We start from the raw sequence: 15092 nt of genomic DNA on the forward strand, positions 1-15092 counted from the left end.
CTTTCAAACAAGATTCCCTTATTTTGTTGGCGTTTTCCAGACAATAGACTGGACGGCACAAAAGCGGCTTCATATTTCAGTAATAGTATGGACGGCTTTACAATGTTAGACATAATCTTGTTTGTATAAACTTCGAAAAATAAAAATAAAATAATCACTTCTCGATAATAAAAAAGACATTTTGTGGCGACATGTCTACGCCACAAGTCACATAAATCTATACATATAATAAAACTGTAAAAATATTTTGTCTGTACATTTAATATTTTAGACTGAAATGGATAGAGGGACACTTAGAATGAATAATAGGAAGCAAAAATATTTTTTTTAATTTCTTGTCTGTCTGTCTATATGTATGATCACGATTATCTCCGAAAGTTCTGAACCGATTTACTAAAAACTTTCACCAATTGCTTTGTTTTAACTCAGAAAAACATTTAAAGTTTGTTTCATCAAAATCAGTTCACAAAAAAAAAGTTATCGACATTTGAATGAACTCAAGGCATGAGTTTGCATGCTAATAAGTTACGACATTTAAAATTCAAAATCATTTATTATTGTACGACAGCATTATACCTAATAACATCTATACTAATATTATAAAGCTGAAGAGTTTGTTTGTTTGTTTGTTTGAACGCGCTAATCTCAGGAACTACTTGTTCGTATTGAAAAATTCTTTTTACGTTGAATAGACCATTTATTGAGGAAGGCTTTAGGCTATATAACATCACGCTGCAACAATAAGGAGCAAAGAAATAATGGATTATGTAAAAAAAGGGGAAAATTATTCATACTTGAGGGCTTCATTGATGCCCAAAATAAATATTCCACGCGGGCATTCCCCAGGCATCACACCTAGCCTGGCGGAAGATCTCCCCTTTGCTGGCGGTCGAGCCGAATTTACTCTCCCACTACACATGTCACATTTCTTCAATCCAGGCATGGCTACGCGTAGCGTCACGTGTATCATCAGCCTCTCCTATTATTTAGGGTTGAGTAACATAGAACCAAAAGACACTATAAACATTTTGTAGAGAGTCAAAATTTTGTGTGCTGTGTGGTTCCCGGCACCAATATGAAAAAAAGAATAGGACCACTCCATCTCTTTCCCATGGATGTCGTAAAAGGCAACTAAGGAATAGGCTTATAAACTTGGGATTCTTCTTTTAGGCGATGGGCTAGCAACCTGTCACTAATTGGATCTCAATTCTATCATCGAGCCAAAAAGCTGAACGTGGTCTTTTCAAGACTGTTGGCTCTGTCTACCCCGCAAGAGATATAGACGTGACTATATGAATGTATGTAGAGAGTCAAGAAAGAGAGTCAAGCGTGAGAAAGCGTACTCCGAACAATATTCTGATTCTCCTCCAAGTGTATAAGAGCCGTGTATATTGGTTGCATTTTATGCCTAAGTTACCAACTCGTTAGTATCAAATATCCATTTGTTGTTGCCATTAACGCAAAGCAATATCTTCGGCGCTCATCGTAATTTAATTCGCCGGTTAGCTGAGAAGATCAGAATTTTTGCGACACGATGCGTATTAAGTTTATTTGCAAACTATCTGTTACCATTGATTTACACATATACATAATTAAATAATCACATCTACATCCACTGCGGGGTAGTCAGAGCCGACAACCTTGAAAAGGCTGAAGGGCCAAGTTCAGCTGACCTAATCGTTATATCATTTTCAGATTACCATATATTTTACTATTACCTATTAATACCAGATTCTTATAAAGATCTTAGAATCTAGTTTTGAGTCGCTCGATGATCATTACGGATCATTGTAAAATAATTCGAAACGTACATACATATAATCACGTCTATATCTCTTGCGGGGTAGCAAAGATAACAGTCCTGTAAAGACTGATAGGCCACGTTCAGCTATTTGGCTTTAAGATAGAATTGAGATTCTAATAGTGACGGGTTGCCAGCCCATCGCATCGCCTAAAAGAAGAATTTCAAGTTTATAAGCCTACCCCTTAGTCGCCTTTTACGACATCCATGGGATAGTGATGGAGTGGTCCTATTATTTTTTCCTATTTGGTGCCGGGAACCACACGGCGATTCGAAACGTCCGAGATAAAACAAAGGTACGTCACCTGCACATTCCTCACCTGTAGTATTTATAAATAGCATTTAGGATAACTTCAAATCTTTCCCAAGGACGTCGTAAAAGGCGACTTCGGGAATATGTTCCTTTACCTAGGTTAAATATATAAATGTATACGGGACAAATTACACAGATTCAGTTAGACTCGAAGTAAGTTCGAGACTTGTGTTACGAGATACTAATTCAACGATACCATATTTTATAATAAATACTTATATAGATAAACATCCAAAACCCAGGCCAATCGGAAAAAGTTCGTTTCTCATCATGCCCTGGCCGGGATTCGAACCGGTGACATTCGAACGGGACGTCCGGTGTCACAGACAAGCGTATTACCGCTGCGCCACAGAATTCGTCACAACCAAATGGGTTGCGGTGGTCAGACGGAAGTCGCTTCGTAAAAACCTGATTCACTCAATCCAAGACCCATAGTCAAAAGCACTACAGGCTCCTATCCAGATAGCTGAGGATGTAACCGGGTCTCACACATGACTAAAAAAACGTATTAGTTACCAAATGCCTTTTTCTTTTCCTTAACCTTAATCATGTAATCATGTCGCGCATACATACAAAAACATAAATTTGTCAACATTTGACACAATGTATTATTACATCGGCATTTCCCCAAAGACCAAAATGGATGGGTTTTAGCCCAGCTGTGTTCAAGTTAGGTAACTAAGCGATGGAATTGTTTTATTTTGTCAAGAATAAGGAATAGGTGCCGTATGGTTCCCGGCAATTGGATCACTACACCTCTTTCCCATGGATGTCGTAAATAGCGACTTAGGTATAGGCTTAGAAACTTGAGATTCTTTTTTAGGCGATGGGCTAGTAACCTGTCACTATTTGAATCTCAATTCTATCATTAAGCCAAATAGGTGAACATGGCCTATCAGTCTTTTCAAGACTGTTGGCTCTGCCTAGCCCACAAGGGATATAGGCGTGACCATATGTATGTATAAGGCATAGTGCACATGTTGGTAGAACAGCAACCTTAAATGGATACACATTTGGTGTAGGTATAATTCCATACAAAAGTAAATACATACATATAGTCACGTTTATATCACTTGCGGGGTTGTTAGAGCCAACAGTCTTGATAAGACTGAAAGGTCACGTTCAGCTATGGCTAAACAATAGAATTGAGACAATGACAGGTCGCTAGCCTATCGCCTACAAGACGAATACCAATTTTATAAGCCTATCCCTTAGTCTCCCTTTACCACACACAAACCACACGGCAATTTACACGTACATAATCAATCCACCTAAGATCCTATTCCTGTCTGTATAATACTGACTATTAATACTCATGTCATCGTTATCAAAATGATTATCCAAAATCAGCCCTTACCCGCGACTTCATTTGCGAATAAAGATTATCACGAAAAAAATGGATTTACAACCTGACTACTATTTCATTAAATTTTATTTCTATTACCCATCCATAGCTCAGTTATTTAATATTCAATTTCGTAAACAAAACAGTCGATACACATCAAATAATAGGGACGTTGTGACATTGACAGCAAAGAGATTATAAGAGCGGAATATTAATACGTTTTAGTTGAATAAATTCAGCAAAATAATAACTTATTTTGCCTATTTCTTTTAACTGAGACCGCAATTATTACCAGCAATTTTTTTGCCTCACGCTCTGATTCAGAATTTCCGTATTTTAAATTTTATACTTGTGTGAAAGGGCGTTTGTTTGTCCGTCTTTCTCGCCAAAACCACTGAACCGATAGTCATGAAATTTTGCATACATATAGTGTTGAGAAAAAGGTCATAGGGTACTTTGCACGCTGTGACCTGCTGGCGAAAGCTAGCATGGAATTATTAAATTTAATATTCGCAGACGCACATTTCTCTCATCTTTGACTTACCGTTAGTTTTTAAATCTCAAGTTATTTAATGTAAACATCTTCAGTTGACGAATACAAATCTTGAGTGTGATAATCAGATTCTTCCAACTCATTTGGTTTATACTCTTCAATTATTCTTCTATGGGTGGAATAAAAAATGGCCACAATCCGGCTCGAAGGACCATATTCAATAAGGTTCTAATTAAGAGAATATACCGTGTCCTAGGCGATATAAAAAGAATTTTTTTTCTACATCTTAATAACTAATAACAATAAACAACAAACCATAGCAATCGAACAATGCCAAAATGCTATTATATACTCGTATTATGCTTGGAAACAAGTCCATCATTAAGCCATGCTGAACGTAGCCTTTCGGTGTTTCCAAGGCTGTTGGCTCTGTCTACCTCGCAATGAATATAGACTTGACTATATGTAAGTATGCATCACGTTTTACTCGTGGACCAACTGATAGCACAACTATTTGTGCCATACCAGTTATGTTGCGTTTGTAAGTAATTAAACTAGGCGATACTGTAACTTTTATATAGCGTTTATTTCGATTGCACTCTCTATATCTTTTACGAAGAAGAAATATTCAAGTGATAAGGTTTTCAAGAATTAGTAGATATTATTCGACTCTTTCATTTTCAACAATATCTTTTCAGCCGTAATAAAAAAAATACATTTCGATCCTCTCGTGAATTTGTGTTAGACACTTCGCTGCTATAATATGAAAAACCCTTTGAAAACCCCCCTTTAGATTGAATACCAATAGTGTACGAAATCAGATTATGCCAGTTTCAATCTATACTCGTAAGGCTGGTTTCAGAGTCGCGCGTTTGATCAGCGCCGGCCACACGCTAGCGTATTTGCGCACTAGAATAACAATTTCATAGTACATACATACATACATATAATCACGTCTATATCCCTTGCGGGGTAGACAGAGTCAACAGTCTTAAAAAGACTGATAGACCACGTTCAGCTGTTTGGCTTAATGATAGATTTGAGATTCAAATAGTGACAGGTTGCTAGCCTATCGCATAAAAAATAATCTCAAGTTTGTGAGCCTATCCCTTAGTCGCCTTTTACGACATCCATGGGAAAGAGATGGAGTGGTCCTATTCTTTTTTCTAATGGTGCCGGGAACCACACGGCACAAGTTATGCGGAATTCATGACGCGGTAATGGAGACGAGTTTCCAGTGAATTTTGGTAGGTTGATGAGCTGTACTCTATAAGGAAACGTTTCACAGCGCTCTGTCAGTAAATCGCGCGTGTGGCTCGCCCTTGCAACGGCGCGTCTCACTGTGAAGCCTGCCTAAAGCTTTGACGCAAATTGAATATAATTATATCATATGAATTTAATTTTATGCTCTATACGATATTCAATTTACAGGGTAAGACATTGTCTTGCCTAGACAAGATCTATCTAGACAAGACGGTATCCCATTTCTAATCGTTCGCAAATTGCACCCTCTGCCTTGTTTTTTTTTGTTTTTTAACTCTCTCTGGTCTTTGGCATTTTCAGATTTAAGTTTCTTAGCACAATATTTATAGAGTTCTTAATATTATAATACATGTATAAATGTATTATATAATTCCGATTTCTTTGATTAACGAAGCTCTTTTTGAGACTGTTGGCTCTGTCCATCCCTTAGGGGTTAGAAACATAATGTAAGTATTGACATCGTCTCTAGCGACGTTAAACTGAGATTTCTTCTTAACGTAGAGAGATTCAAATAATATTAAAAAGAATTTATGAAAATTTTCTTTCAAATTCGTATAGATCTGAGCTCGATTCCAAATTAAAATGATACATTATTCGGCAAATATCAAAGATATCCTTATGTACAAACATTTCACTAGAAATATTTTATTGAAATTGAAGTGTTGAATAAATAGTATTGAATATACCTAACATTTGAATAGCTGATGGCTTTTGAAATCAAAAACACATTCCACGAATTTTATTTGAATACAAATTAATACTCATATATGACTTCACTAGCTTTCGGCTGCGGCTGCACTCTCGTAAGGTGTTCTTTTGTTTTCTACCTCCTGGCTTTGTCCCGGTTGCAACCTCACCTCTCTGAAGAGGATCCCGGGGTATGCTTTTTTAACCATGAATCCTAGATTCAGTAAAGTGACGCTAAATACGTTGGATTTTTGCGTTTTATTCGTTACTTTTTGTGGTATATATTCAGATAGCATTAAATTCTTCGCTCTTTGTAAATGATGATTTCACGCGGGCGAAGCTGCGGGTCAAAATCTAGTTGAATAATGACGGGCTGAAGGAGAAGTCTAGTCTTCACTGATAAAACCTAAAAATTAATTCTAAAATACCAAGTTACGATCTTGATGGATCATAACTTAGCGCCGATATTTTCAAATGTTATTGCGCCGAACCCTTCTTATAATTGGATTTGCAGCCGTTGGCACGTAAAATTTCTAATTAAGTAATACACAACGTGAAAATTTTTTTATGATTTTTTTCTTTCAATATCATCCGACCATGACAGTTGCGGAAGGTTGAGGGTTAAGTCAATTTTCTGTCAAGATACCTTAGAACGGAACTATAGTACCCGTTTTCTTGTAGTATAAAAAGCGTTGCGGACTGAAATAAAGCGTGACCGTTCTGATTGTTACCTTGTTTCTTTTAATTTACCCTTCTCTTCAAAGTACCGTACTTAAAGTACCGGTTACATCCTCGCCTCTCTAAAGAGGAGCCCAGGTTGTGCCATTATATGGGTTTTTACAGGAATCGACTCCCATCTGACCTCCGCAATGGAACCTTAACCTGTAGTGGATAACCGTTACACACTCAATTACCTGAATGTGCAATTTAGTATCGGTTAGCAGTCAAATAATGTAAATGTCTAAGAAAAGAGTATCGCGCAAATCGGGTACATTATCCATTCGATATAAAGACTTTTCTAAGTTGGTGCAACACTTCTTGAATTGGTTATGAATTTAATTTAGAATGCATAGATGTTTATATATTTAATTTATTTATATATTTTTATTGTACGTATGTATATAATTGTTAAATCTTAAGCATCATACTCGTAAATGAACTGTTGTTCATGTTCACCCTCAATTTTCTATATGATCCTCTTTTTGTCAGGTTGGCTGGAAGAGATCCCACTGAGGGATACGCCCGCCTTTGTACTGTACTGTTTTATATTTGTAATGTACTCCTTTTGTGAACAATAAAGCATTTACTTACTTACTTACTTTTACCTGCAGATTTAGGCAATTGTATAATTTTGCTTTGCTTTTCTTTTTTTTTTTGTATTGCTTTTTTTTCAAAATTCTCGAATTGTAGTCTCAGAATCTCCAGGAAGTTGAGGACGCAAACGAGATTAAATTCAGATAAAGTCTGCAAAACGTTTCAAAGTGAATCGCAAATAATCAATTACTTATGCATTTTCCTCCAGCCATTGACTGACACCAGGAAGGTAGGACTACCATACCTTTAAACTCTTTTTTGGGTCCACTCCACGTCCCCATTAGAACTGTGTACAACATCTTGAGTAAAAAAGGTCTGGAACCATGTCCCGACAGGATCATTTAAAATTCCAACGTCATCCGTCACGCAAAAACCCTACGAATTTTTCACTCTAAGGTGGTCTCAGATTACAGAAAGTGGGAGATAAGACAAGAGTTAAGACAAGAGAACTTAACAAGGTTGACGCTATGAAACATGGTTGAATACGTATGTTTATCATACGTACGTACATACTCAATAAATTTATTTCTCCCCACAAATAAAGTTAATTAACTTTTATTTATGTTCTTAATGTTTTTGTCCCAATGAAATGAAGTCCCAACTGAGTAAGTATGTATATATTTGTATTTACATACTTACTCAGAGTAACTTGAAACTTGTTACATTCCTCTTCCTCGGACAGCTGAGCCGGTCAGTCGTGTTTTTGAGCGGATTCTCGTAATAATTTGCAAAAATATTTAAAATTCTAATGTTAGAAACTGTGCCTAATTATCACTACGTATAGAGCTTCATTTACACTACGTCAAGTAAACAATTGTAAACCAACTTCACTGGAGATCTCACAAGACTGGACGGAACGAAGTTCTGTATGAAATCGTCGCGACGTGCCCAGTTAACAAGACCTCTGAACGCGCTCTGCGGTCGACATCCCTACTGGTAAGACAAGGAAACCTCACCTTTATTATTATAGAGTGAAGAGCCAATCAGATATTTATATCGAGAGGCAACGAATTTAAAGAATATTATTGCAACATCAAACGGAAGATACTTTCTTACCTACATTAAGATTATTTGTAAGACTGTTATTTGTTACTGATCAAAATGCTGCGATCGCCAACTTTGAATAAGTCTATGTCGTCTTCAGAACCTAATATTATGGGACGTTCTGATAACACGTCTCATGTTGACGCCTGCGACACTAATATCACAGTCCGAGATAAACGAAGGCGGTTGTCAAACGAAGATTATGACGAATTGACGGCGTTTAAAATGGAAATTCGCTGTATGTTCGAAATGTTCCAAGAATCGCAAAATAAAAAGTTTGATTTATTGAGTCAAAACATACAGGAGGTCAAAGTCCAAACTTCAAATATAAATAGCAGTAGCCAGGATATTGAAAAGTCGCTTGAGTTTATGGGTAGTCAACTGCAGAATTTGCAATCTACAATTGATGGATTGGAAGGACAAAGAATTGAGATATTATCCCAAATAAACAAAGTCGAAGAAAAATGCGAGTTTTTGGAAAAATCCCTCAAGAAGACCTGTATAGAAATTAAGTTTATACCCCGAATTGAAAATGAAAATAAAGATAACCTATTCAAATACATACAGAATCTTGGTAAGAATTTGGATATCTCATTGCACGCTTCCGAATTACGGGATGTATATCGTGTACCTAATAAGAAGGACCCCTCAAGATCTACTATCATTGCCGAGCTGTCAAATACACTGATTAAGTCCAAGTTCATGGACTCGGCTAGAAGATTTAATAAAACTAGAAAACTTAATGTTAGCCATCTTGGTATCGAAAAAAATACCTCCCCGATATTTATATCGGAGACTCTTACAGCAAAAAGCAGAAGACTTTACTTTCTTGCCAGAGAATATGCCAGACAAGAAAACTTTCAGTTCTGCTGGACCTCCAATGGAAACATCTATCTTAGAAAACAAGAAGGATCACCATACATTCTGGTTAAAAGTGAAAATCAGCTCAGTGACTTGTTACCAAATAAATGAACTCTTAACATGGGGCGGGCACTACTGTGCCCCTCGAGTATTTCTAATTAAAACACAAATATTTACAAATTGTGTAAGCTACAAACACTTTATATCTTATATCAACTATTATTCTATATTTATCTTTTTATTCATAAATATAAATTACTTATATAAATTTATTGATATATTAATAATATCTACTATTACATATTATATACTTATGATTTTCTTGCATGTTTTTAAGACCTATAATCGATATTTCGTTATAATTACCTCCGTTATTGACGCTGAACTTCAATGTAAAGCAGTGCCAAAACTTCGTCAGTTATGTAATTTTTGTTCTATAGTATATGACTTGTACTTAAAATTGGTGTTTTTCACAAATCACATAAGAATCAATGGTATTTTAATGGCTATAAAAATTCCTTTACCTTTTCATCTTATGGAACATTGCCTCGGAACACATTATATTTTTATGCATCTTTATTATGGATAGCAGAATAAATATTTTAAATGATATAGATAATACAAATCTGGTCACTAGCGTCGAATTATATGATCCCGACTTATGTAGACAACATTTATTAGGCACCAGCGCACGGAAATTTACCATATTATCTCAAAACATACGGAGTATTAATAAAAATTATGATAAATTAACACTACTTTTACATCGTTTGAAATTTAAACCGGATCTGATAGTGCTAACAGAATGCAGGATTAATGATTTTTCTAACAAAATATCTTTAGAGGGATATGACTGCAATCATTCAAAGTGTTTTATAAATCAAAACGACGGTATAGTTATTTATTCTAGAACAGGTCTTGATATAACTATAACAGAACCACCGTTTCAGGATGCCAACTGTTTAGTACTGCAAATTGAACAAATTTACTCGGTGATAGCCATCTATCGGTCACCGTCTTTTCGAAGTACTAAAAACTTTTATAGGTCTCTAGAGAAAATTCTAAAATCTTATACTAAACCTCATTCTATTCTATTAGGCGATATCAATATTAATTTACTTAAAGACAAATATAATGACGCGACGGATGAATATCTAAATATATTAGCACATTACGGTTATACTCCTGGACATAATTACCGAACGAGAGAACACAGAAATCTAGATCACTGCATGATTAAATCAACGTTTTCCTCTACTACTGTGGTTTGCCACGCCGATATTACTGATCATAGCACTGTATTATGTAGTCTTAACACATCTTTAGAACACGAAGATCACAGCTACAAAAGCACTAAAATAGATTTCGATGCTCTTCTAAATACCATCAAAGACGTTGATTGGACTGATTTTTACCAGATTGATGACCCTAAAGAGGCTATAAATTACTTTTTGAATGTCATGAACAGTGCTCTTGAAAAACATAAAACAACACGAAAAATTACTAGTCGTAATGTTATACGTAAAAAATGGATTACTCCGGGTTTATTAAAATGTATTAGACGTCGAGATGAACTTCATATGAAAACAAAAAAATTTCCTGATGACTCTGATCTACTAAACCATTATAAATCCTATAGGAATTATTGCAACAATATACTTCAAAATTTAAAAACCGAACATGACAAAGCAAAAATTTTAGAAAATAAAACAGATATTAAAAAATTATGGGACTCAGTTAAATCTATATGTCATATTAAAACTACAAAAAATAAAAGTGAAAAACTACTTCAAATTAAACGTGACTCCTTTGAATCCTTGAATGTAGTTAATGATTATTTTAGTTCTATAGGGGAAAAACTTGCAAATAATATTCTAGATAAAAGCGGACAAACTGAAATAGACCTAGCTAAAAAATTTAAATCTAAAACCGATTCAACAACCCCCCATTCATTATTTATGACACCTACAAATGAAATAGAGGTAACTAAATTGATCACATCGCTTAAATCTAGTTCAGCAACCGGACATGACAATCTTAGCAACAATATATTAAAAAAAGCCAAGAAATTCGTAGCAAATCCAATTGCGCATATCTGTAACTTAAGCTTGTTGTCGGGTACTGTTCCCTCTGAATTAAAGGTTGCAAATGTTGTTCCTATATTTAAGTCTGGAGATCTTCTACTACCGGAGAACTATAGACCCATATCTCTGCTAAGCGCACTGTCGAAAATTATTGAGAAAGTGGTTAATTCGAGACTCTTAAGCTACTTGGAGGCAGGGGGACTGTTGGCCGAGAACCAGTACGGCTTTCGTTCAGGCAAATCCACGGAGGATGCAGTAACTGATTTGGTTACACATACCATTGAAAAAATCGGTGAGGGACAAAAATGCGTCGGTGTCTTTCTGGATTTTGCTAAAGCTTTTGATACTGTTTCTCGGCCAATACTCCTCTGCAAGCTAGAAAAACTTGGCATAAGAGGGATTGCTCTAGAGTGGTTCCGCTCATACCTTTCTGAACGTAAACAGAGAATCTCCTTAGAGGGCTGCTGTAGTAACTATGCTGACATTAGGTTCGGAGTGCCGCAAGGCAGCGTTTTGGGTCCTACACTCTTTCTCGTTTACATAAACGACCTGTGTTCCATGAAAATGACAAATGCAAAAATTTTTACATATGCTGATGACACCGCAATCGTCTATCATGACGAATCATGGGACCGGGTCCATACTGTAGCTCAGAGAGGGCTTCAGGATGTACATGTATGGCTGCAAAGTAACCTTTTGAGTGCAAATGTTGGTAAAACTAAAGTTGTCTCATTCAAAATTAGTAACAGAACAGGTCCAAATAAATCTCTAAAACTTCGTCTTCATAGTTGCCAACAAGAATGTCAATGTGAGAATCTTGAGGAGGTTAAAACGATCAGATACTTAGGAGTTATCATTGATGATAAATTTAATTGGTCTGCACAGGTTGAAGCAGTTTCTAAACGTCTAAAAAAACTCATGCATATATTTAAAAGGTTAAGATCTGTTGCTGACCATGATATTATTAAACTAATATATTTGAGTTTATGTCAATCAGTAATCTGCTACTGTATAGTGGTATGGGGTGGAGCTCCAAAAACTTTTATATTAAAACTAGAAAGAGCTCAACGAGCCATTCTAAAAATAGCATATAGTCGTCCCAGAAGATACCCAACTAAAAAACTTTATTCAGAGCGTCAGCTCCTTAGCGTGCGTCAATTGTATATATCAGCAACTATTCTACGTTTTCACAAAAATGCCATGAAATTAGCAAGAAAATTCTATAGAGGTTACAGATGGGACTATCCAAAAACCAAAACAGTCTTCGCGCGTAGGTCATTCAAATTTATGGGTCCATACCTATATAAGAAAATTTACAGGGTGGATAAGACCATTGTCAAAATGACTAAATTAAGATGTAGACGTACTGTATGCAAGTGGTTAATGACTAAAAACTACAATGAGACGGAGAACTTGTTACTTAATGTCATATGAAATTATGCATTAAAAAAAAAAAAAAAAAAAAAAAAAAAAAAAAAAAAAAAAAAAAATATATATATATATATATTTTATGTATAATATATATAATGTATAAAACATATGTTTAATATATATAATATATATTTTAAATATTTGCATGTTGTTATGTATATATGTATTACATGTATTTCTAATGTATATATTTATATTTATTGTGTTTATTTATTTATTTATTACAATTATATGTAAGAATACTTTACAATTACTATTTAACGTACGCTTTCATCCACAAAAAACACAAATTAAAATTGTTTAATAAATTTAAGGGGAAGACACTGGTCGCCACGACACAGGGAATCCTAGTGTGACGGTCAGTGCAACTGTTGTAGAAAACTCTGTATTTTTTGTACTGAATAAAACATTTTTCATTTTTTTTTTTTTCTTCGTCTTTCTATAATCTGAGTACACCATTTGCGCTCGCCCGGAAATGAATGCCATTCAATGGCTGAATCATTTTTCATGTAACAAAACGTTATCAACTCGTTCTGTGTTATTGTAGAATTATGTTGTCCCATGTTTAAGAGGATACCATGTACATTAAGTAATGGGTTGGATATTTTCATTTTTGTTGGGCAGTAATACTTTTTTGTCCCTTTTTTTCTTCGGAGGGATAGGTAGAAATCATTAAATGAATTTCCTTACTCCTTTTTTAAAACCTGGTACCTACGCAAAACCGACGAGCTTCCATGAAGCGATTTATGAATGTGGATGAAGCGAAAGACGTGCGTAAGGATTGTGGCAAATGGAAAGGTGTAGTCTCTGCCTACTCCTCTGGAAAAGGGGCATCTTTCATGTAAGTATGTAAAACTGCTAAGGATTTACTATCACGCATTTCTGAATCGACCAAAGCCAAACCAAAATTTATCAAATTAACGCTACTACCTTTATTAACACAAGGCCTCTATAGAACGAAATCTTAAATACCACATAATAAATAGGTTTAATAACTTTTGGGGTTATAATTACGCCGCTCTTTGATTAAAAACATAATTTTAGGGTAATCTGAGCAATGCCGACCAATTCCTTGTTTATTTACTGCTTGGTTTCATTAGTATTTAAGTAATTAAAATCCTTTCTACTAATAATAATATAAATGTAAAAGTTTGTGAGTATGTCAGGATGTCAGTACGGATGTTTTTTACTCTTTCACGCAAAAACTACTGAACCGATTACGATGAAATTTGGTATGTAGCTATCTGAAGACCCAGAATAACATATGGGCTACTTTTTATCCCGGAGTTCCCGCGGGATTGATAGGGTTTCCATGCGGACGAAGTCGCGGGCGGCCTCTAGTCCACATCCACATCCACACTAATAATAAAGAGGAAAAATTTGTATTTTTGTATGTTTGTGTGGAATTAACTCAAAAACTACAGGTCCGATTTTGATAAAATTTGGCACAGATATAGAATAGACCTTCAAAAGTGACATAAGCATAAATTTGTTTTTACTCTTTGTTTATTTAAAAAAAAACCACAAAAATATGTCCACCCGTGCGAAGCCGGGGCGGGCCGCTAGTATATTATAATTTGATTATTTATTTCCCATAACAACTTAGCTTGTGTATCAAATTTGCCAGCACTTCAGTACAGGACCAGTTAATCTCTTACCTATGGTTGTAGGTGACTAAGGGAATAGGAGCACATTCATCATGGCTAGCTACCTCCCTTTCCGTGTTGATTGTAAAAGTTAATCAAGGAAAAGGCTCATAAGTTTGGGATTCTTATTTTAAGTGACGGGTTAGCAACCTGTCACTATACACACATACATAAAATCACGTCTTTTTCCCCGAGGGGTAGGCAGAGACTACATCTTTCCACTTGCCACGATCTTTGCATACTTCCTTCGCTTCATCCACATTCATAACTCTCTTCATGCAAACTAGAGCGGTTTTGGACACTATTTGAATATCAATTCCGTTAATTAGCCATACAGCTGAGCGTGGCCTTTTAGTCATTTCGAAACTGTTTGCTCAGTCTGCCCCGTAAGGGATAAAGACGTGATTATAGTCAGTAATTTATGATTATAGATAAAGTGTGTGCAACAGATAAGTACTATTATACTGTGATTTTTGAAGTAAAGGTAACGTAAAAGTCGATTCAAGGATCGAAATAAATGAGTATCTTCCGCAAACTCTTGAAACGAAAAACGAAACCATACTTTCTTTTTATTATATCACTTTCAATCCCTTTATATCTTTTACTTATTTTTTGTTATAAGTCTGTAACTGCCACAAAAATCTTTTATCCCTTCTTGCATAGATAACTAAAGTTATAGATATTCAATGTATAACTTTAACACATTACACGAACTTAAAATTAATACACATTTTTAAAAGAAAGATTATTTGTTTATTATGACCTTTATTTACGTTTGTTGAGATGTATTATAATTTATTTACTTTTTAG

The sequence above is a fragment of the Amyelois transitella genome, chromosome 23 (genome assembly GCF_032362555.1).
Source record: "Amyelois transitella isolate CPQ chromosome 23, ilAmyTran1.1, whole genome shotgun sequence".
Classification (NCBI taxonomy): Eukaryota; Metazoa; Arthropoda; class Insecta; order Lepidoptera; family Pyralidae; genus Amyelois; species Amyelois transitella.